This window comes from Rhipicephalus microplus, chromosome 7 (genome assembly GCF_043290135.1).
Source record: "Rhipicephalus microplus isolate Deutch F79 chromosome 7, USDA_Rmic, whole genome shotgun sequence".
NCBI classification, from domain to species: Eukaryota; Metazoa; Arthropoda; class Arachnida; order Ixodida; family Ixodidae; genus Rhipicephalus; species Rhipicephalus microplus.
The window spans coordinates 48,492,782-48,517,502 of NC_134706.1; the positions used below are offsets into that span (position 1 = coordinate 48,492,782).

The 24,721-nt window shown below is 44.6% G+C and overlaps 1 protein-coding gene across 1 annotated transcript in view; it reads left to right on the forward strand.

Annotated features, from left to right (window-relative positions):
• dimm (basic helix-loop-helix family member dimmed) overlaps positions 1-24,721 on the forward strand; it is a 505,350-nt gene that overhangs the window by 207,937 nt on the left and 272,692 nt on the right. The window contains exon 3 of the mRNA XM_075869121.1: positions 12,959-13,000. The gene's annotated coding sequence lies outside the window, so the exon portion shown is untranslated. The remainder of the gene's footprint in view (positions 1-12,958; positions 13,001-24,721) is intronic.

Genomic DNA, 24,721 nt, shown 5'->3' on the forward strand with positions numbered 1-24,721 from the left:
ACAGACACAAACACCCGAGATTCTGTGCGCCGAAGCGAGTCATTCCGCGCACCTCGGTGGGCGCGTGCGCTTTGCGTATATCGCGCATCGCGGCAGTAAAAAGGCCTAGGCGCGCGCGTCCTTTCACTTCGCGCCACAGTGCGGCAAATGTATACTTTCACCAGATGAACAGAGAGAAAGGCAAAGGAGACACAGGGAGGATATACTTTGCCGATGCATCTCAACGCGGCTAACGACGCGGCGTGCCTCCCCCCCCCCCCCCCTCCGACCATCCTTTTCCTGCTTGCAGACTTTTCCTCGCCAGCTCAGTGCACTGCGGCGAAGAACCGTGTTCAGGCTGTAGGGTCACTTGTAAGCGTGCTCCGGAAGAGAGATAAGGAGAGCTCGCGCCTTTGTGTTCCAGAATAATTGTTGCGATCGAACTCTGCGGAAAAGTATGTTCGAGGTGAGAAAGAATGAGCCAATTCATTTAGAGGGTAGCTAAGCGTAGGCGTCCTTAGTCTAGCTATAGATTCTTTGAGGTCGGGCAGAGTCGTGCGCTCGCGCCACCGGCCTTAGGTGATCGTCGTGGATGAAGCTGGCGAGCGCTTCATTCCCGATTTCTGTTCATGTTAAGGCTTTCAAGGTTCCGTAGTTGTTAAGAAGTTTTAGTGGCAATTTTAGCTAGCCTCCTACGATATTGGTAGCGACCTGCTTGCTCAGCAGAAGCGGCTATGCGGAAAACTTTGACTAAGGGCTAAGTAGTGGTTTCTGGTTGGGTGCGGGAATGTGTCGGTCTATAGAGCCCGGAGTAATCTCTCCTGCACCTCAGGCATTACAACTAGCCAAAAAAAAAAACATGTCATAGAGAATCGGTACGCACAGTGACTGGACTAACAACGGCAAACTGACAGTTGGGACTAACATCTCTTAGTCTGTGGTTCTGTATCGTAACCTTCGTGCCTCGAAGTGAATCGCTCCGTTGTTCCAGTTACAGCCGCTTATACATGTTTTTTAGAGAAGAGAACAGGAGAAGATTGCCCATATTGAGTACTACTAATGTTTTAGTGAAACTCGGTTGTAGAGAACGGGATGCGTCATTCGGAGGTCGCGGGTTCGGTTCCTGCCCACGGCAAGTTGTCTTTTCGTCCGCATTTCTTTCTTCACATTGACATTAAAATTGCTTCTTATAACATGTCCATGTTGTAGGCCCGTGTGCTCAGATTTGGGTGCACGTTCAAGAACACCAGGTGGTCGAAACTTCCGCAGCCCTTCACTACGGCGTCTGTCATAATCATATGGTGGTTTTGGGACGTTAAACCACACATATAAATCAATCGTTATAACATGACCTATGCTTCTCTTGCTTACGATTTCTGTTGGTTATCACTAACAATCTGTCTAACAAAGAAAAAAAACAATGAGCCCTGAAATTTACACTTTTTTCCTTATTAAGTGAGCTTCACTTATATCTGTGTGGGTGATTGCAGAAGTGTATAATTGGGGAGAAGCCCTTGCTGAAGTTCCTTATCCACACTTCTGAAAACAGCTCTGTAGATTGGAAAAGAATCGGTCATGAGCGTCCATCAGAAAGTAGCGGCGGACAGGGGTGGCAGAAGCTTGCCTCTCGACTGCCGGTAATACTCCCGACAAGTTTTTGTTCGTGCAGCGTCGCGTGGAAAAGCGCATAATTAAGCGTATACACGGCCGCAGCAATGCTTGTTGTGACTTCATTGCAATTACTTCGTGCAATGCGATGAAGCGCCAGCTTTCGACACAAGGCCGCTTATAAGCGTCTTCCGAAAGAAAAGAAAAAGAATAAGGCTCGCCCGATCAGCGCCTCTGGTCCTTCCCGCTGAATGTTCCTGCCGTTGGTGTCTTTTAGTGGAGTCACTAAAAGCGGCACGATGGCAGCGCGAGCCCCTGTCGTGATTCTGCTATTTGATTCTGCTATATGATTGATTCTGCTATATGATTCTGCTATATGATTCTGCATGCTACCGCATGCATTGCTGCCCTAGCGGTAAAATCGCAAGACACCTTTTCGTTTTGGAGGCTTTTCTCGTGGATATACCAGATGTGTCTTCTCCTATGAGAACCCCACTAAGGCGACAGAAGGTAGCAGAGAAAAATGCAAAAGGTGGGTCGACGGCGACATGAAGTGCCTTACAGCGCTGCACGGTATCCTTGAAATCATGAAGACGGACTGCGCAGAAGCTGTACAAATTTGCGCACGCTATTTTTAGACTGTACATACTTCGATCGTGCCGTGTTGTAACCTCCATCTCCTCCGTTCATCGAGTGTACACGGTCAACAAGAAGAGAAACAAACAATCTTTTCAATGATTTAGGAGTGTAAACCTTATACCTGCAAATGTGTGTAGCCGTTGTTGTGTATCGTCTTTCGCATTGCCCCGCTCCTGGCGAAATAAGCCTAATTTCGCAGCTTGCAGTTGAGTAGCTGCCGTTTGTAGATACGAGCAACTACAGGCCAACAAATCTAGACACATGCACATAGAAAGAGTGCATCGTTTTTCGTAGACTTCGCTGGCGCGAGCCTGAAATGAACAAGCATGGGGAAAGGAAGTGAGAGAGACCAGACATGGAAACAAATATCAGAGCTCCCCGTTATCTGGGAGCGTAAACATTGTGTACTGGCCATTATGTGTCGCCAATGCTACCTATTGTCTTTAGCATTGCCACCTCAGCTGGTGAAATAAGCCTGTGTTCCTGCTTCGTAATGCGGTCGCTGTCGTTTGTGGAAGCAAGTACTCATAGCAATCAAAGACAGACACACACACAGACATACACACAGACACACAGACACCCACACAGACAGACAGACAGACAGACAGACAGACAGACAGACAGACAGACAGACAGACAGACAGACAGACAGACACCCACACAGACAGACAGACGGACGGACGGACGGATGGACGGACGGACGGATGGACGGACGGACAGATAGATTTGCGCAGATGTTCAAGGAACATGCATGGGGAGGGATTCAAAAAAGAGAGCACAGCGCGAAAGGCTACTTAAGAGAGTAAGCCTGGTTTGTGTCCCACCGGCTGTGTTCGCTCCTTCGGATTGCCCGCCGACTGGATTAATAAGCCTGATATCCTATTATGCAGTTGTGTCTCTCTGACGTTTGCACATAACCACCTACAGTAAAAAATTACACGTATACAGAAATAACTAGCCCTATTCAGCGGTCTTTTGCTGCGGAAACCTTGAGGGAGTTATGCACGTGGAGAAACGGGTGAGCGGATCGGGTCGGGAGAACCCGTGCAGGAATTGGGGGATTGGTGTCCGCGGAAGCAGCACCTGCGGCTGGGTTTGCAGGAGTGCAAACACCACAAACGCAAGCGAGCGAGTTGAGCAGCGATCCGTCGGTGCATGAACCATCGCCGCTTCGTAGATGTTTGTCTGTTACGGAATATACTGCAATCACCCCGACGAGAAGAGTGGACGATGAAGGAAAAGGCACACGGGAGAACGTCGAAGATTTGCGAGAGGCCTTCTTTATTGGGGATATTCCCTTCCTTCTCGTTTTTCTTTTTCGCTTGGGAAGTGGTCTGTGTTCAGACTCTCGGTCGGCAAATTGGTGGTGTCGGATAAAACCCTACACCGTAGAAGTTGGTTCGGGGATCAGGGCTTTCACTACGTATTAATAATGCTGTTTTTTTTTCTTTCTGCTTGGTGTCCTTTACTCGCTGGCCACAAAAACAACAGTGAACGTGGAGAGGAAAATTTTAGCGTCTACACTTCTGTGATCGGCCATGCTCATTTCTTATCCTTGCCGGTGTGAGCAGTTGTGGTGATCGTTGTATGTACAGACATACCGTATGCGGGACAATAACACTGGTGTTTTTTAAGGTTTTATTCCCCGGAGAATGCAATGTTGTACTGCGCGTTGTAAAGGAGAGAACAAGCTGCAGCTTACACGATGTTCTAAGAAAATCTTCATACATTTAATAAATGGAAATCAACATAGAGAACAACAGCGGGAACGAAAACGGCAAATTTAGCAGACCTAAATGCAAAAATCGAGATGGTCAATATGTAGAATTTTGAATAGATTTCATATGCACTATTTAAATAAATAGACAACGTGACCTTATTGCTAAGTGGTTTTGTGATGAAAAAGATTGAACAAGTATAAACACACACACACACACACACACACACACACACACACACACACACACACACACACATATATATATATATATATATATATATATATATATATATATATATATATATATATATATATATATATATATATATATATCTTCAGAGCATAATGGAGCACACTTGCGAAATTTGGATTATCTTCCTTACACTTGGGCCGTGCCAAGGGAAAATGTGTGTGTGTGTGTGTGTGTGTGTGTGTGTGTGTGTGTGTGTGTGTGTGTGTGTGTGTGTGTGTGTGTGTGTGTGTGTGTGTGTGTGTGTGTATGCGTGCCCTTTTGAGAGCGTCATATTTGAGATTTTAAGGTTTACAGCCGATATGCTGGGGGGGGGGGGGGCGGGGGGGCTATAGGTTAGGGTTAGGAGGCTCCGTACAGGGTTGCCAGGCGTCCTCCATTGCTATGAATGCTGGAAATATGCGAGTCTCTGTGCCGCAACTACGCAGTTGATTTGGATATTAGACAGAGTCTATGTTGCACGGGGTTGTAGTTGTGGCTGTTGGGGGCAGATCTACCTCCCCTTCCCCGCTTTCAGTTTTCAAAGGTGGCCCCGGAACTAGCTTGCGTATGCACTATGTTCACTTCGGTTTTTATAACTGATGTTCGTGCTTTGAACTTTCGTAACATTACTTTGTATATAACCTTATGCACACCTGCTCCTGTCTCAGAATCAGACTGATAGTGCTGTAAATAATAATAATAATAATAATACTAATAATAATAATAATAATAATAATAATAATAATAATAATAATAATAATAATAATGCAGCCTGTATAACGTTGTTAGCGTGGTAAAACTCGTAATGCTCGTGTACTTTGTTCCGAGCCCAGTCCTGTCCGCTCAACTTCTAGTTTCATGTACCACAAAATCCGTAAATGAGAAAAAAGCTGAACGGTATACCTCCTCAATGAGAAGACTACGCAACGCCAATTTTCCGAGAACGCTATAACCCCGATTTGCACGAGCGCATAGCCTCCAAATAGATTTTCTAGCCCGTAGTATTTCTTGCGTCCCGCGCAGCTTATACCTTCTACTTTACGTTCACCGTGGACTAACAGAGCTTAAATTGGCACTGTGTGCGGGCGTACGCAGCATTTGACAAAGAGGGGATGTTTAGTTTCCGTAACGTAGCAACACCATGAAGAAGCATTTCTCCGTGAAGCCCTGCTGTGATGCCATTTATTGGTGCATATATTGTGACGTTTCTTTCTTCAGGTTCTGTTATCACCATGTTACACTATGTTCAGCGCAAACCGCGCCTACGGCGTTAGAGAAGCTTGGAGGCTGTAGTACGTAGATCGTTTTGTTGAGATTATGCCACTTCGGTAATCTTTTAGATTATTCTGGAACCAACGTTGCCGCTAGCGATAATGTTAGAACGTTCGATAGCAAGTTCATAAATGCGGACACGCTTCAGCTGCTTGTCAGTTGATCGACGGCCGACGCTGCATTCGCCGCTATCGGCGCAAGTGGGCCACTGTAACCCGATTTTCTGTTTCCAGGGCACAGGTTCGCCCATATAAACAGTCTGATATGGCTATCCAGTCTCCTCGCTTCAGCCACGTCACGACCCCGTGACAATATGCTTTCGACAGCGCACTTGAAGTGAACGAAACTTGCGTTAGACGTCTCCGTTTTGATATGCCCCGCCGCGGTGGTCTAGTGGCTAAGGTACTCGGCTGCTGACCCGCAGGTCGCGGGTTCGAATTCCGGCTGTGGCGGCTGCATTTCCGATGGAGGCGGAAATGCTGTAGGACCATGTGCTCAGATTTGGGGGCACGTGAAAAAACCCCAGGTGATCAAAATTTCCGGAGCCCTCCACCACGGCGTCTCTCATAATCATATGGTGGTTTTGGGACGTTAAACCCCTCATATCTATCTATCTATCTATCTATCTATCTATCTATCTATCTATCTATCTATCTATCTATCTATCTATCTATCTATCTATCTATCTATCTATCTATCTATCTATCTATCTATCTATCTATCTATCTATCTATCTATCTATCTATTCGTTTTGATATATCGCCGCGCCGTATAGATTGCCAGTGTGGCACGCAGTACTGATTACGAGACGAGTTTCTGTACTGCCCAAAAGCGTCGTTCAAAGACGGACTGCCGCTTCGTTTCGATGGATACTGTGATCAATGTTCCCGCGTAATTGTGTTCGATAAACTATATTGTAAAAGCCTGATATGATTCTGGGCGATTAAGTCGCATACATTGGATACGCGTTTGCGCAATGTGCGTCCTCTTCTTATAGAGAGCGAACCTGGTAAATGAATGAGCTCCCCTCGTGGGACTTGCGCCTTATAACCCGATGTAGACGCTCGATCCGAGAGAAGCTTATTTTCCCCCTCATTGATGCATGCATTTCGCGGTGTTCATTGGGTCGTGCTATAGCTCTGAACTCAATCGCGTCCCCGACCTGGTTTTCTACGCTTTCTTTAGATAGTTGAATTTGCCATTATCTTTATACAGATAAGGATATCACTTCCTGCGTAGACTCGAAGACGTTCGGCGTTTGTGCTTCGTTCATGATGTCTGAAAAGGACTATAGGATTACGGAAAAGAGAAATGAAACGGTCGCGTTGTAACGTTTGCTAGTACTGCACCGTACTAGTCGGAGGAATGGCGTGGTGGGTCTAATAGAATATCACGTGACCCGAAGATGAGAAGCCGGATTTCATGTAAGAAGGAAAGAAAGCAAGCAGGGTATAGGCGATGGTTGAGTGTTCTCGCTAATTCTGGGCAGTGCCCGGAGAATTCACAGCTGCACACGCTATCCTTAATTGTCTTAGCAAAACGAAGCTATACGAGGATAGATGAAATATTTACCGCATATACTCAAATGTAACGCCAGTTCTTTTTTTTTAAATATTTGCTACATAACCTCGACATCCGAGTTACAGTCAAATATCTAAATAACAATTTTGGCTTGCGTAGAAAAGTTACCTCTTGCGATACAGTCATGGTCACGTTGTGATTGAGTAAAGGTGGCACATTCGTCCGTCTTAGGTATACGCAGAAACTCCTGGCCTGTTTGCACCGCTACTGGTACACTTAAGGTGAAGAAGGAAACGCATGGACGGCAAAGGCCAATGAGCATTTTTGGACAGTCGCAACGAATAATTGAGGAAGATTTTAATGAGCCATCGGTTGTAACCTAGGGACGAACGCCGGTATCTCATGTTTCAGCTTTGCTGGTTAACCGTCTTTACGGAGTAGTTGCGTTGTGATTTTTAGCTAAGCTGGACTACACGCATGTTAATAAAAGCGTAAAGATAGGCAAAAAATTAAACAAATATTGAATAAATGAATACAAGGGAGCCCTAGCTATATTGGGAAAACGAAAACAAAAGAAGCATGTGTGCCTGCTTCACATACATTTATTTCTTTCTTGTTAACTTTCTTTCTTTTTTTCCTTCTTGGAATTATTTCTCTCTCTTTCGTTCCATCTTTCTATTTCCTTCTTTTACACTTCGCAACGCTTGGAACGTAAATAAAGGAAGCTCGGAGGATTTCAAGCTGAACAGTTCTGCCCCCGTAACCTCCGACGACAGCGTTAGCTCTCGCCGCGGTCTCCTGACGACGTGAGTCTCTCGCCGAGTGGTGCCCCGTCCCACGAAGCCCCGTCCTCGGACTTGAATATTCAACTGGCTCTCAACTTTCCTATCTTCTTTTTCGTCACTTGCCGTCTCTATTTCTTCACCTATTTTCTTCAATTCTACTTATCCCTTCTACCAACCTCCCCAACAAGGCACCGCACCGTGTTAAATCGCCGTTTAATCGAATACGTTGACACACGTGTTCGATTAATTTTCCACCTGGCCTGGTTCCTATAGCCAGGTCACCTGACAGTGTCTGATTAGTGCATGTAATCTGTATATGTTTACTAATTTTATGTGTTTGTGTGTGCCCCGTATGGGTGTGAGTTCTTGTAAATATGCACTTCATTCTAGCGCTGTAAATTATGTAAATTGCACGAATCTTGATACCTGTTGTATATCTACATCTTCACCAAGTCTTGTAAATTCTGTACATATATCATCATATACATTGTCCATATTGTGATTAGTGTATATATGTATTGTATGTAGCCATTAGTAACATATTGATACGGTATGAGCCGGGCCATGTTTTTGGGGACAAAGGTAGAGGAAGAGGAAATTACTTGGTTCGGCGATGATGGTGAACATAGGCCGTAACAATATGTTAGGGACACCCCATACGGCCTTGCAGACGTTTGTTTAAATGTGTCATGTATGTTGTGCTTTGTCATTTGTTTGTTATTTTGCTTGTTGTATAGACACTGGTTCCATTGGTTTTTGCGTCCCACGATAGAATAAACTTTTTCTAAACACATACACTCTGTTACATCGATGAGACAGTCAAGGTTTCGTCGGCATTCTCACTAATGGGACGAGTTTTTGCTCTCCCATAGCAGAGTACCAAGTACTCTAAATTGTTAACAATCTTCTTCTTAACACTTATTTTGGAATAGCGAAAGCACCACAGTAATAGATGCCTGAGAGTCAATACTTGGAAACAATTTTAAAATGATTTCATACCAAACATTTCAGCTTTCCTAAGCACTAAGTTATTACAAGTTTCAATTAAAGAAAAAAAGTCACAGCGTATATATAAAGTAAATGATGATGGAGAGGAGGTCGCAGCGTCCGTTCGTCTGTATGTGTGTTCTGGCTACGCCGGAGAAACGGAGGACCACCCTAGGCCACAAGGAGCTTCGCCTGTTGAAATTACACTATCTCCTACTAAAGGGAACCATGCGAATCAGCGCATGGGTCGACTTAACAACGTTTTGTTCATCCCGGTTATACCTACGCGTCCTTACAAATGGAGCACACCACATAATCACTGTAGTTTCTGTTGCTGTTACTCGTCCCGAACTCTTGTTGGGGCACGCCGCGCGAGATGGTCGCCACGCCACGCAGGTGCAGGTGGGTTGTTCCAACACCACCTAGACTATTGACGTGAATAGTCTAGGTGGTGTTGGTTGTTCGCGTTCCCCGACGCCATCACGTTGTTCTCTGAGAGTGTAAGAGAGAGAGAGAGAGAGGCCGGAGCATCTTACCCAGCTCTTTACACAGGCCGGAGCACGCTAGCGCGTGAGCCCGTTCCGGCAGTGCTTGGGTCAGCTCTTGCGCATGCGCAGTAAAGCAGGTCACGCCGCGCGCCACCGGACTGAACTCCGACATAATGCTTCGCATCTCAACATCAGCCAAGAAATAGAAAAAAAATTATCATTGGATAAAGTCAGAGACTTCGTACATCTAAGATTTTGCTGGAACAAACAGTGGTGTGTATCTCGGCAGTTAGAAATTACAATCACCAGATTACGATGCAGAATTCCGCGTCTGAATTGCTACCTACGTAAAGCTGGGCCTAACAGCATCTCCGTTGTGCCTCTTTTGCAAGGAATCGGAATCAATAGACCATTTCTTTTTATCCTGTCGACGATATTCTTATCAAAGGAAAAGATACCTGGTCGAACCAATTGAGAAGCTAGGTTTAAAAATAAACGTGGAACTAATTCTATCCTTCGGAGGGATTACATTAGGTTATAGCCACAGGGAGGTTTTCTCTGCTGTGTGCGAGTACGTAATGGCAACAAAAAGATTACCTTGTTAATCTATTGTTTTTATTTACGGCTACGAGACTTCCTGAATGCCTGACTTAGCACACTTGATGATCCTGCCGCCCGGTTCTTGGGCGATCCCCCTTTGTGGGCGAGTGCCAGCAAAGCTGAAGGTTCATCATCATCATCATCAACATCAGCCAGCTCCGCTTGGCGGCCACTGATGAAACGGCGAAACTGGGGGGCGTGCAGTGGGGGTTCACTGAAGTGGGATTGACACGGCATGAAGAGGGAGGATGGGCGAGAGCAGTAGTGGGCACACCTGTGAGTTGAGGATTAGTGGGACTAATAGCAGCAGTGGCCACGTATCCGTAGTGGGACTTACCCTATCTCTGCGGGTAAACTCCACTGTAATTCTACGACGGCCTCCTGGCATCGATCAAGAGCAGCTACGCTGTCAAAAACAAATTGGTTGTCTCCGCACTGCGCGCAACTACGCAGGAGCTGGCCAACTCCCGCATAAGGGAGCAACAGGATGGCAAAAAAAGGGAGCTTGCGGGAGGGGGGAGAAGGCTTCGCGAGGCGCCTAGAAAAAAAGCCTCTAGGGAGGAAAAATACGGGATGACGGTAGAGAGTAGCAAAGGGGAGATGGAGGACAGTGACGAAGGGAAGAGAATAGGGAAAGAGGGATGTTGCGCAGGAGAGAGCTCATATTCAGGGAGGGAGCGTAGGGAGAAAACTGCGATGGCAGTCGGAGCAGGCCCCACAGACAGGCTATAACCTCGCGAGGGGGGAACTACAGCGCGGGATTGCAGCGTCTCCGCGCATGTACGTGCGTTCGTCTATCTATTTGCCTATCTATCTGCCGTCACTGCCGGTAGCTGACTGGTGGCTGCTGCGTGTGCGAGCAACCACTGGTGTGTGTTTGTGTCGTAGTGGAGGGTCTGGAGCGTGACCCGCATAGTGGCTACGGTGCGGCAGCGTCGGCCGAGTGAGACGTGGAAGGGGTGGGTGGGGCGGCGGAGGTCGAGGGTTGCTTAGCGACGGCGTCGACCACTCTCCCTATCTATCTATGTGCCTTCGGCGGTCCCCGTCGGGTCGGCGACGCCACTGCGGCGACGGTTGGTGCCGGGTTCACCGGCGAGCGAATGAACGCCAGAAAAGGACGCTGAGGGGGTTGAGAGAGGCGGAGGGGAATCACTGGCGCCAGTGCGCGTTGGGCCGGGAAGGGAAGGAGTAGGGCTTAGAAGCAACAGTGTATGTGCTCGCGTGTTTGTGCCGGGGCTTGTGCTGGATCAAGTTTGGGAAGCGTGGGAAGGGGGATGGGGAGTGCTAGGGAAGAGGGAAAGAATACCGCGCGCGCGTCATGAATTAACGGGGTCGGTCTATAGCAATGGTCATACGCTCCGATTGTTTGATCTTGTTTTTTTTTGTTCTTGATGTAGTTTTCTTCTCGGCCGGTTGGTAATTGCGTGGCGGCCTACGCGCACAAGCACGGTGTGTGAGAGGTAGGAAAATTGACTGGTGCCCTCTAGGCTGTGGTATACGGGAGAACGTGTTGATTCGTACTGGTTACTGATGTTGGCGGGGCAGGGGTATGCGCCGATGGAGTCGAAGTTGGTCGGCAGGCTTGATTGGAGTTGAATGCGCTGCCACGTTGGCGATGACGGCTTGGTCGGTGCTGCAACGTTGTCAGGTTGGCGACGTGGTGCTAATTAAGCGCGCATGTGCACAAATGTCCGGAAATAGTGAAGAGGTAGTAGTCCGACGTGCATGAAGACAGTCGGTGCGTATTTGGTTTAGGAAAAGTGGAATATTCGTATACGCCTGCTCAGGGCGCGCAAGCGCAGCCAAGATATCATATCTCACTAAGTGCACTTGTACCACCGTGATCTACAGTTCATCAGTGTAATGATACCCCAAAGGGCAAATAGAGCCATAGATTGAAGAGCCACACTTTTATAGTCAACGAACTATAATTTTCAGTGTGGTTCAAAATATTCTTAGACGATGGTTGATTCATGAAGCTTTAGGTTTGAAATTCACACCTAAATAAAAGAAGCTGCCGTAAACCTTCAATGTGGGTGGGTATGCCGCATTTCGCTAGCTTATAATTCACACTTCGAACAGCTATTTATTGGCAGTGATAAAAAAGCCTGCTTATTACTTGCACGTTTCGAAATCGATAAATCATTTTGCACCTTTATAGGAATGACTCAACTAAATGTGCGCGAATCGCAAAGAACCGCATTTTCAACTAGTTTCAGCCACCTGCACCACTCCCCCCACTGGCCATTTCTTACATCGGTCATTCCTTACACCACCACCATCTTTGCATTGCGCTAAAACTACTTTACTTACAGTGCACCAAAGCATAGTCGTGAAGCCACCTTGCACACCCAAATTTGCTCAGAGTTGGAACGCTAAATTTAATCCTGGAATTCTCCATTTGACGCTGATTATACGCGACGAAACGTGGCGTATACACCACAATATTACTTGCTTTATATTAATTTTAAAGGTAAAAGGTATTCGGAGTGAAAGATGAGTAGCAGGCTGACGGATGCACGTCAAGTTTCTATTGATTGCTCCCTTGCTAATTCATTCGTTTTATAATTGCACAATGTTTTCTGTGTCAAATAAGTTCTTGCTACTAAGAGTCGCTACGAATCATGGTAAGAAAGTTGTCTGTTCCAGCAGAATTTAAATTTGAAGCACTCTTGACACTGAATTGGAAAATATACTGGCATTTTCAGATCAATTATTCTGTTCAATTTTAGCGTGCTTCTTATTGATGTTCATTTAGGAATTATATATATATATATATATATATATATATTACTCAATGAAAAAGTGCCACGAGAAATCTACGAAGGTTGCTTTGTCCGCTTACGAAGGGAGGTGCTACATCATACTTCAGTATCTCTTTGTGAATAAGTTGTACCTTAATACGAGTATATGTAATGCGTTTCTTCATTTTGTTTATCGTCTTGAGACAGTGTGGTACGCACGCTTAGGCTACTGTTACACGACTGCAGAATAGAGTAAATGTAGCTAGTGTATCGCCTCATTTTGTAGCGCTGTTGTGTTAGTTATCCAACAAAGTGCATTCCACGTTATCCCCAGAATAGTTTGGGTCATGTTAACTGAAACAATGCATTTTTTTTCTTTGCAGAGCAGCACGCTGCTTTAACGCGGTGACTGCTTTGGATTGAAGGTGAGTGTTATCAACATCTCAATATTCCATGTTTAATTAATTTTTCTTGACAATAGTGTTACCAGAATTAGCACTGCGAAAGGGCGTGTACGTTTCAGTACTCGATGGTCTTGGAGCTAGAGCTGAGCATCCCACTGGCAGGCAAACTTGGGATGCATTCGTTCCCACTGCATTAATGACTGACGTGGGCCTAGCCGCGGATGCTGGTTTCGACATATCAACCCATACCAGCTGTTGCAGTCTTTATCCAAACGATGAATATTACTTATCGATTTACTCACTGACTTACTCGCTCACTCTTTCGCCTACTAGCTAATTCATTCGTTAGCTCACTCATTCGTTTACTTAGTGACTTGTTTATTTACTCGTTCACTCATTAATCTTTACTTACTTACTTCAGTCACTTAGCAATCTTTCTGATCAATAATAGCACCGGCACGCGTCATGACTCATTTGCAGAGCAGCGATTCATTCAAAAAGTCGTCTGCTCATTCACTCGCCCTAGCATCCTGTAATTAATTAATTACCTCATTCGTTCTTTCAATTACTTTCTGCTTTGCTTACTGACTCATTTATCATTCACACGCTCACTCTGTCACCCATTCATGCACTCATTCACTCACTAATTCACTCATTCAGTCTTTCAATTTCTCTCTCGCTCACACAAACTCATTCACTCCTTCACTCACTTGCTCGTTCAGTGACTAATTCACTCAATAATTCGGTTAATGTTTCCCTCACTCGCACATTCATAGACTCATTCACTTTTCACTCACTCAATTACTCAATGACTCACTGACACATTTATTCATACGCTCATTCAGTCACTAATTCATTCACGCATTCTTTTATATATCTCTCACTCACACATTTATAGACTCACTGACTCACTCACTTACTCACTCCTGCACACTCACCTGAATCCATAACAGAAACTTGAACTGCTGACTCGTTTTCCTTATTGCTATTTAGCTTCACCGTGCTTCGTGAACCAACTTGGCCAATTTAATCCTGCTTATACTCTTTGTCCTTTGAAGCTCATTAAAAACACAGACAGGACGAGGAACGCAAGAGATCTCTCCGCCGAACACACTCCAAGCACAAAATATTTCTCTGCTCCTGCCGCAATAAGTGATCGCGCACTTATTTACAGTTTGAGGCTTTCGTTTGACATTGCGCAGTAGTTGCTAGAATGATACATTCGTGCGAACGAGATAAGCATAAGACTAGAACAAAATAAACACTTCAAGGCGCTCACCAAGTTCTCAACGATGTGTTTTTTGCCGCAAAAACGTCGACCCTTATTTTTCACCGAAAAGTCGAAGGGAAAAAGAAAGGTAAACGCAACAGATGAGACCTGGGTGGATGCAGTCGATGATACCGCGCCGTAAGCTCCCGTCTTTCGCAGACTGAAAGGTGAGGACTTTTCGTTGCGCAAGACTCGTCGGTGTCTTCCAGAACAATGAAGAAGCCGCCTATAAGAAGTGTGCGAAAGGAGCGTCGAAGGGATGTAATGGATGACTGTTTTTCAAGAAGTTCGCGAAACGATTTTTGCGCCAGAGAGAGCGCGCTTACACAAAAGAGTTGCCTGCCTCCCCAAGGATGTCTTAACTGAGGCCTTCTTTTGCCTTCTATAGATAGATCAACCTTCCTCCAGTCTTAGTTATGACTCCATAATGACGTGTATTGGGTGTCGTTGGTCTTTTTTCACTGCACCTAACAGTATGGGTGTTGTTACCCTTTATACATAATGCATGGTTACAGAGAGAAGGTGGAGGACACCACAAAGACTTCTTGAAAACCACCGAGACAGGATATCCACTAATAACAGCCGTGTTAGGCTGTCGCAAAGGCGTTTGCTACAACGGCGTTAAGGCGCTCAGATACGCCCTTTTATTACAAAAATTGAACTTCAATACCCCCCCCCCCTATCTTCAATTGCGCACCTTTCCAATAATGTTCAAAACTGAACGCTCTCTCAACTTTTCAACTTTGCTTCCCCGTGATGACTGGAAAACAGGCGGTGTAGCATTGTTATTAGCCCTTTCTGTTCGTCTTTTTGAAATGACTGGAAGACAAACAGAGCAGCATTGTTCTCAATTTCTAAAGTTAGCTTTCAGCATGGCTCTTAGCGTTTAAGGCTAGCTTTACCGCAATAACCAAAAGCTAACGGCGCAGCACCTCTTTTAATAACGAAGCATTTCTTAGAGCATCTATCTATCTATCTATCTATCTATCTATCTATCTATCTATCTATCTATCTATCTATCTATCTATCTATCTATCTATCTATCTATCTATCTATCTATCTATCTATCTATCTATCTATCTATCTATCTATCTATCTATCTATCTATCTATCTATCTATCTATCTATCTATCTATCTATCTATCTATCTATCTATCTATCTATCTATCTATCTATCTATCTATCTATCTATCTATCTATCTATCTATCTATCTATCTATCTATCTATCTATCTATCTATCTATCTATCTATCTATCTATCTATCTATCTATCTATCTATCTATCTATCTATCTATCTATCTATCTATCTATCTATCTATCTATCTATCTATCTATCTATCTATCTATACGCCTACGTATGAATGCTCTCGTGATCAACACCTTAGCTCGTGGTAAACGAAAATATCTATGGGAGGTTAACATGGTTTGACGAACATTACTCGCTGATCATGGCATGAATATTGGCACAACCCGTCAAGTTCGTCATCAAACCCTTTCCGCTAGAAATGCGATGCATAACCGCGGGTGGGTATGTGGCACATTTGTGGGTATGTGCCACAAGTGTTTGGCAGTTTATATCTGCCGACAAACAGCATGAACAGATATTCGTAATTCAAATACGAGGTCGTTAATAAAGACTGACTTGTTTCCAATGAGACCCTAATGTTCGTGGAATGTCCTTCGTGGCTTAAGTGCTGGCTATTAAAGTTTAGAAATATTACGTATATATTCCTATAATAAAGCCTTCACGACGAATTAACGCCAATTGGTGCCAGGCGCCATTCGCTGTAGTAGATTTATGTTGCAGTGTCCAAGGCTACAATCGTGGTGAGCACCGGCACTCTATATCAGCTTACCGGTTCTTGTGTTGCAATTATTCATGTTGCTGTTTGCATCGTTATGCCTCTGGTTATTAAAATTGGTTATAAAAACTGGCTACAAAGACTGGCTATAATAACTTGTTATAAAAACATACGTGGCTGTTTAACGCATGTATGTGCCTGCAATTGTACATATATTAAGCGACACAATGCTTCGTTTCGCTCAATAAAACATTACAAGACAGTTACCTATCATCCGCAAGCTTCGTATAACATCGATTTCCAAGGTACGTGGGATCTACCAAATTTTTATTTGATATTTAAAAGCTAGCTTTTTTCCACTGCCTTAAAAATTGGTCGTGCAGCATTGCTCTCACACTTTCATGCCGTCCTTTCTGGCAGTAATTGGACACGAACAAAGATTTAATTGTTTTTTGAACGTCTAAAGTAAGATTCGCAGCACCTGTTCGAGATTGGAGTTAGCTTTCTACAATGAATGAAAGACAGGTGATGCAGTATCATTTGATCATTTAAAGTAAACTAAGCTTTTTCGCCCCAGTTGACAGGCAGGCGGCACAGCAGTGTTCTAATTCATGGAGGTTAGCTTTCTGAGAATCACTGGGAGACGAACAGTTCGATACTATTCTCAGTTTTTGAAGTAAGATTTTCAGAATTGCTCTTAACATGTGGTGTTGGTTCCCCTGTACTGCCTGTACTGACTTAAAATAAGGTTAAACAATTCAGCAATTTCAGCTTTCAAAGCGAGCTATCTTGACACAACTGAAAGACAGATGGCGAGGCATTCTTGTTCTTCAACGTCAGCTTTTTGGCATTGACTGGAAGACGAACGGTACTATCAGTGACAGGAGGACGTGTTGGGTGAGGTTTATAGTGAAATAAAAGCGTGAAAAAAGTCGCATGCATCTCCTCTTAAAGTAAACCTTGAGTAGCGTGCGAAGCAGCAATGGATCGACTTAAAGTTCTGTGAAGAGGTTGCACAATACTATTCACCGTAGACATTCATAGTTGTGCACACAGCTGCTTTGCGAGCCCTCGCCTCCGCCGCACTCATGCACATCTTTTCATTCATACTAATGCGTTGTGTGTGTGAGAACGAAAGAAGTAATCGCTTTTCTTATACGGAGCAGCGCAGCGCCTCTAGCGGTCTCCACTCGTATCAGAGCGCATGCCGGAGTGGAGCGAGCGCTATGCTGCAGAGCCATCTAGTGGACGCTCCAAATACTATTGTGGATACGACGACAGACAGGGGACAAGCCGCGACCATGAGCTGCTTCGCATTTAAACAAAATTGTCATCATCATCATCACCATCATCATCATCATTATCAGCCTGACTACGTCCACTGCAGGACAAAGGCCTCTCCTACGTTCCGCCAGTTAACTCGGTCCTGTGCTTGCTGCTGCCAATTTATACCCGCAAACTGCTTAATCTCATCTGCCCACCTAACCTTCTGTCTCCCCCTAACCCGCTTGCCTTCTCAGGAAATCCAGTTAGTTACCCTTAATGACCAGCGGTTATCCTGTCTACGCACTACATGCCCGGCCTATGTCCCTTTCCTCTTCTTGATTTCAAGTATGATATCCTTAACACCAGTTTGTTCCCCAATCCACTCTGCTCTCTTCTTGTCTCTTAAGGTTACACCTACCATTTTTCTTTCCATTGCTCGCTGCGTCGTCCTCAATTTAAGCTGAACTCTCTTTGTAAGTCTCCAAGTTTCTTTAGGTACCGGCAAGATACAGCTGTTATATATTTTCCTCTTGAGGGATAGTGGCTATCTACCTGTCATTATTTGAGAGTGCTTGGCAAATGGGCTCCACCCCATTATTATTCTTCTAGTTACTTCAATCTCGTGGTTCGGCTCCGTGGTTATTACCTGCTCTAAGTAGACATAGTCTTTTACAACTTGAAGTGGACTATTGCCTATCTTGAATCGCTGCTCTCTTCCGAAATTGTTTTACATTACTTTCGTTTTCTGCAGATTAATTTTGAGACCCACCTTTCTGCTCTCCTTGTCTAGCTGTTGTCTAACTCCTTGTATAACACAGCAAATAAGGGCGCCATGCAGTCACGTTCGTTTCGCTGTGTTGTGTGTGTGTGTTTTTCGTGCTTTCTTCAAATGAGAAGACGAACAGCGCAGCATGTTTTCTAAACTTTAAGATAAACTTCACAGCATTCGTCTTACAAATTAAAGTTGGCTTTCTCGCGATGACCCAACGATAACTGGTGGAGCATTGCTTTTATCCTTTAAAGTTTTTTTTTCCTTGCTGTGACAGAAACACAAACGATGCAGCATTTTTTTTACCATTTTCTAAACATCTAAAGACGTATTTTCATTTGAACGAAAAGAAATCACTAAGATTAAACGGAACGAATGAGCCTGGCCAATTCTTGACGTGTTTCCGTGAATTTTGATTCAAAAAATTCACCGACTCGTTCGCTTTGCCTTAGTGCATTTGTGCAGCGTTGTGAATTGGGTGACAGTTTCAAAAGAGATCAGGATGTTCGAAGAAAGTTTTAAAGGTTGATTGCCTTCGATATGACAAACAGCGAATACATCCTTATGCAGATACTTTTTCATTTTCTTTATTCTCTTCCCCTCGTGGTGAGGCCACCTGTGCTACTCCTTCAACAGGTGGTGAGGCCACCTACTGCTACTTTTTCAACAACAATGGAAACAACAACAACAACAACAACAACTGCTACTACTACTACTACTACTACTACTACTACTACTACTACCATTACTACTCCTACTACACTAATATTCCTACTACTATTAATAATATTACTACTACTACTACTACTACTACTACTACTACTACTACTACTACTACTACTACTACAGCAACCCCTTCCACTATTGCAACTAGTACTATTACTACTACCAATACGACGACGACGGCACAGGCAAGACAACTTTGCTGTGAAAGTACAGGCTTTATTTTAGAATGCCACTTCTCACTGGCACTATCCGATGCACGCAACACGCAATAAAAATTTCGCATAGTTTCATGAACACTCGCCGCTTTAAGAACACTCCCGACCACCTACCGATCCAATCCTGAGCTACCTCTATCTCTCGAGCATCCCGCCAGTGCCTTATGTACCACAAAATACAACGCACGGGCGTTGTATGAAGACGTGGGCGACGGCAGTGCTGTGATTATCTCTCCGACCCGGTGGCCGAAAAACAAACGTAAAAGAAGCTCCCACACTGTCTCCACGACATTGCTTCCCAAGCCAGCGAGCGAGCCAGCAATCCAGCCAACCAACAAACCAGCCAACGCCCATTCCCTTGAATGGCCCCTAACGATGCATGCCACGGTGCGTCGGCCGCCTCCTGGTGCGGTAGTGCAATGCAGCGAAGAAAGACGCGCAGGGTCTGGCTAATGGCAAAGGACAAGTCGAGAGGGAAAGCCAATACGAGCGCACGTGGCTACGTTTCTTTTTCCGTTTTTTTTAAACCCTTGCAGCCAGTTACTTGCTGAACGAGTGTCTGTGAAGGATACTGTCTTGAGGTGAAGAATAAGTAAATGTGTGGGCCCTTTGGTGTGTACGAAAGGGCGCAAGAGGGCGCAGCGGGTGAGTCGAGGTGCAGAATGCTATTCCTAAAAGGCAACGACAGGGTTTATGGGGAAGGAGCAAAGCGGGGAATAGACGGGTATCCTAATGAACTTTCGCTGCTGTTGTCGCGGAATGGCGCCGCGTGCGTCTGTGTGTGAGTGCTTCTCTCGGCCGCTTGGCGGCGAAGTGTCGCTCGCCCGAATGCCTTCTGCTTGAGTAGTGCGCAGCACACACCGAAGAGTCGTCTGCATTCCCGTCGTCTGCTACGACTTCTCCTGCTTCTTCCTACGGCCGTTCGGGTTCACTCTTGTCAGGCTTTTCCTTTTTTTCGTTCGCGTTAGACACCTCGTGAATTTCTTTTTGACTTTATGTGACCGTCTTACGGTATCCCCTATTTGCTTCGGTAGCTGCTACAGGAAGTCTCTCTTCACCGCTCGGAGGCGCTACTGTCGCCGTTCTTCGCCGTCTAGTGGTGGGAACCTTATTTGATTTTCGCGACGCTGCTTCTGCTAGCACCTAGCCTTGTCCCCTCTTCACGCGCTTCTTGCTGTTGCGTCCATCTTCTGGCTTGCCCATCTCGCGTGGCTTTTAAGGCGCCTTCCTCGAGGAGGGCCCACTAGCGTTTGTATTAGCACCATCCTCAAGGAACTTTTATCCCCCCGAGTCGCCTTCGAGTAACAAGTGGGCGAGAGATTCGAGAAAGACAAAGAAAACAGGCACACAAAAATAAGTGCACGAGAAAATAGAAACCCTGGGTGGTTGCTTTTATCTCGGTGCTTCTAAAGTCCGGTGTCTGTACCTGTGCAGTTATGTGTACGCCTGTGTTTGTAAGACTGTACGTCTAGAAAGCAGGTTGAAAAGTGAAGCCTCTAGAGCTCTTTGATGAGCCTTAGCCGAAAGCCGAAGGAGGCACCGGGGTCTTGCCGAGACGCAGAAATAAAGAGAAGGCGATGAAAAGAGGGAAATGGGGCGAACCACTGAAGAAGAGCATGTGGTCTAGCCGGGAGACAAGGACGAGAATGAAAGAGGCGAAAAAGGCAATGACTGAATGCTCTTGTGTGCTTACCTGTCTGGCAGGGGACGTTAGAGCGAAAAGAAATGACGCCTGTGTCCACTTCACGAGTCGTTTGAAGGTCTGAATGAGGGTAGCTCTTTGTTGTTGTCGTTTTTTGCTTTGCTCTTCGAGCATTTTTGTTTTACTTTTTGTTTGGATGCCATCCTGATTATCGAAAGAGCGTGGCTAGTAGATCGGCTTCCGAAATTGGTGCCTATGATTCCCTTCTGTGAAAAGTCAAAAAAAGAAAAGTAACAGAATAAACGGTAAAAACTGTGAAGGCTGAGTTTCAACGTGGTCGTACGTGTAAAGGCAGCTCTGGGTAAAAGTAATATGTGGTATTGACTTTTCACTGTTCGTAGTTTTTTTTTTACTAGAGTTGTGGTTTTGGCGCGCAAGAACCTCGAATTTATTAATCCTCGTGTGATTAAACTCCCTATATCTCCTTATTAATACTACGATTGCATTGCAAGGCTACCCGCCGGGATGGTAGAACGGTACTGGCGCTCGAATACTGATCTGAATCTCGCTGGATCGCACCCCGGCTGTGGGGGCCAAATTTTCGATGGAGGCGAACATGCTTCGGGGCCGTCTACTTAGATTTAGGTGCACCTTGAAAAACCTCAGATGGTCAGAATTGCCGGACGCTGCGTCCCTTATAAACATATCGTGACCATGGGACCTTAAACTCCAACAATTGAATGTTTTATCATTACCAGGCTATTACCACTTCGTGAATAGTATACACGTGGGTGGTCACCTCGCAGATAAGTCCCTTGGGTGTACCGCGCGAAATTTCAAATACTAGGCCAAATTACCAAATTACAGCTACTCTACAAATACTACGCTGGTGGGTGCTAACCTCTTATTTAAAACCCACATGAAATTCCAGGTTAATTTATCAATGCTAGGCCGAATTACCGCATTAGTATTACTTCAAAAGAGTGCGTTGATGGATACGGGACTAATGTTTGGTAATTCAAGCCAGGTACTAAGTACTATGTAAAATTACTACACTAATACTGCAGTAAATAATACTACAGTAATACATTTACGCTTTAAATACTGCGTAAATGGATGCTAGCCTAGTAATTTAAAATCCACGCTACAACCCAGCTCACTCTCTCAGTACAGGGGCGAATTACCACGTTAATGCGACTTTATAAATAGTAGGCAGGTAGATGCTTACCTAATAATTAGAACCCATATAATAACCTAGGCTGCATTAATGACACTAGGCCACATTACCGCTTTAAAAATACTAAACGCGCACTATGTCTAAAGTTCAGGGCGAATCTCTTAACTATATCATCAGTATATACTCCTGCAAATTTACGTAATGTCTTGTGCCCACCAGTCTTTTTTCCTCTCAAATTTTCCTTCGAAGGAATTTTAGTTGTTTCTTTATACATTCTCAGTCTCTGTAATTTTAGTGTTTTGTAATTGGGAAAGCCTGCCCCTGAGTCGCTTATTTCTCCATCTTGATCGTTATTCAACAAACTCAAATGACGTTTCTTTCTTGATTATGTGAACACTAGAATCGTGGCAGAACCATTGAATTTCTCAACCTTCCTGAAATGAAAAAAATCTACACTATCAGAAACTAATCTCTCTTCACTTTCGGAGAAATGAAGGCGTTTGCTCAATTAATTATTCGCCCATACAACGCACAGCTTAAAACCATGGAAGTGTTTGGCAGGAAGCGTTTGTCGAAAAAGCTGGAAGGAAGTATCCCTGTGTGGTCATGAAGCAGAAAAATTGGAATGGCGGCAGTCGACGCGTTTAATCATTGCGAATCACTCGAACAATATACTTCCGCCTTTTTGTCCTAGACACCTGCCGCGTACACCTACAGGAGTATATATATATTGTGTGTGTGTGTGTGTGTGTGTGTGTGTGTGTGTGTGTGTGTGTGTGTGTGTTTACGTTTTTATCATGGCCCCTGTCATTCACAAGCTTTCCGCTGTCGGGAACGCTAAATAATCTTTTTTTTACGTGTTCTTGCACATTTTAATACTTGCTGATCACCGAATTCCTGAAAGCGGTGCATACGGACGTGTAAAATTTACGCGGATTTCAGGGCCTAGTTCAATCATTCTCTCAACTGAATAAGGTATTACACAAGGAGCTTTTGACAGAGGAACTCGACGAAGAAAAACACACGTCACAAATTTATTCAAAACTCTCTTTGTTAGCAGGCTTCATTCGGTTGAATCGGATTGGTCGGCCAAGTGATATATGCCTCCGAGGAGGCCAGTGGCTATTTGAACAGGGAAATTGCGTGTGCCTGACCTAGTCTAAAGGAACGAGGAAATGTAAATCGAAAACAAGTAGCGGCTCCCGAATTGTGTGGAGGGGTCGGACTTTTGTGCTTGCGGTACTCGCGCCTACAAATTCTTGCACTCCGGCTTTACATGGTTGCACTGAAACTGTGAGAAATGCCATGGTGAAAACAAATGGCGAGATTCATTTATTGACCGTCTATTTCGCTGATTGTATAATGGATTCTCTGATACACGGATGTTTTCTGACAGTAATGTTAACTAGTATCTATAGTGCCACCATTCTACATGGTTGGGAAGTCTAAAGTGCGAGACAGACAGACAGACAGACAGACAGACAGACAGACAGACAGACAGACAGACAGACAGACAGACAGACAGACAGACAGACAGACAGACAGACAGACAGACAGACAGATAGATAGATAGATAGATAGACGGACGGACGGACGGACGGACGGACGGACGGACGGACGGACGGACAGACAGACAGACAGACAGACAGAAAGACAGACAGACAGACAGACAGACAGACAGACAGACAGACAGACAGACAGACAGACAGACAGACGGACGGACGAACGGACGCACGGATTGACGGACGGACGGACGGACGGACGGACGGCTTTCGTTTTCTTTCCTTTAGTTTATAACGTAGGCTTCATATTGATGTTCTACATTGTCGTTAATAGAGAACTTAAATTATAATCAGATGTTCTTGTCTTGCATAACGCAAAAATATAAAGACAAATATTACAGTATAGGCATTGTTAATTTCCTTTCTATTGTGCTGCAAAGCTGAGTTTTGATTTGTTCACCGCGTGGTGTAAGTTCCGTGCCAATGAAGAAGGAAGTTTTCTCAAATTTGGATATTTCGTTATACGATTTACGAATCCTGGTCAATAGCGTTATATTAAATGCAAAATATGTCTTCAATTTATTGAGTATTGATTGCTCGAATATTCATGAATTACGCAATTTACAAAGAAATAAATGCTTGGAGAACATTTTGCCAAAATTTGTGAAGGCGTATGGAGCTGAAATACTCCCGAACTATTACTGGGCTTCTTATACCGTGCGCAAACGCCTTTGCAGACTACGTTGACCAAATTTGGCATTCACACGAAAAATGATTCTTCCCTTAAAGTTCTGACGAACAACGCCCAGACATCACGAAATCCAGAAGACCGTCATTTCACCACACATTTCTTTTTTTTTCCAAAATTATCTAGCAGCGCAGTGTTTCAAATTTAGCAAATAAGCACAATTAAAAAAAATTCTTTTGGGAATGCTGCCAAGATGACTTTTACGTTGGAAGGACTCAATCACGAAGGAATGAGGGAGCTCCGAAAAGCACATTCTTGTTCCAAAAAGTCGCCTGGCATGTCTGACTCGACTTCCAACTTGGCTTCGACTTAATTTCCGGTAAAACGTAACACAAAGAGCCGCCAGAAGTTTACATTTGATTAAAATCGTATTTTCTCAAGGCAAATGCTATTATTCTGTCCTCTAATCTGCCGAGCCAGCTCGATTTGAGAATCTTTCTGCAAACTTCGAAACGCTTGACAAATCCTTCAAAAAGTTAGAAAGGCGGCGCTGCGTTTAGACCCGAGCTTCCTATTCCTGCATTCTTATTCTTTTGTTGTTGCGGAATCTTTGATGTAACCCGATTAATACTTCCCCAGAGACTTGTCCGAATCGAGGCAGCGCTTTCTTATCGAAACTGCTTC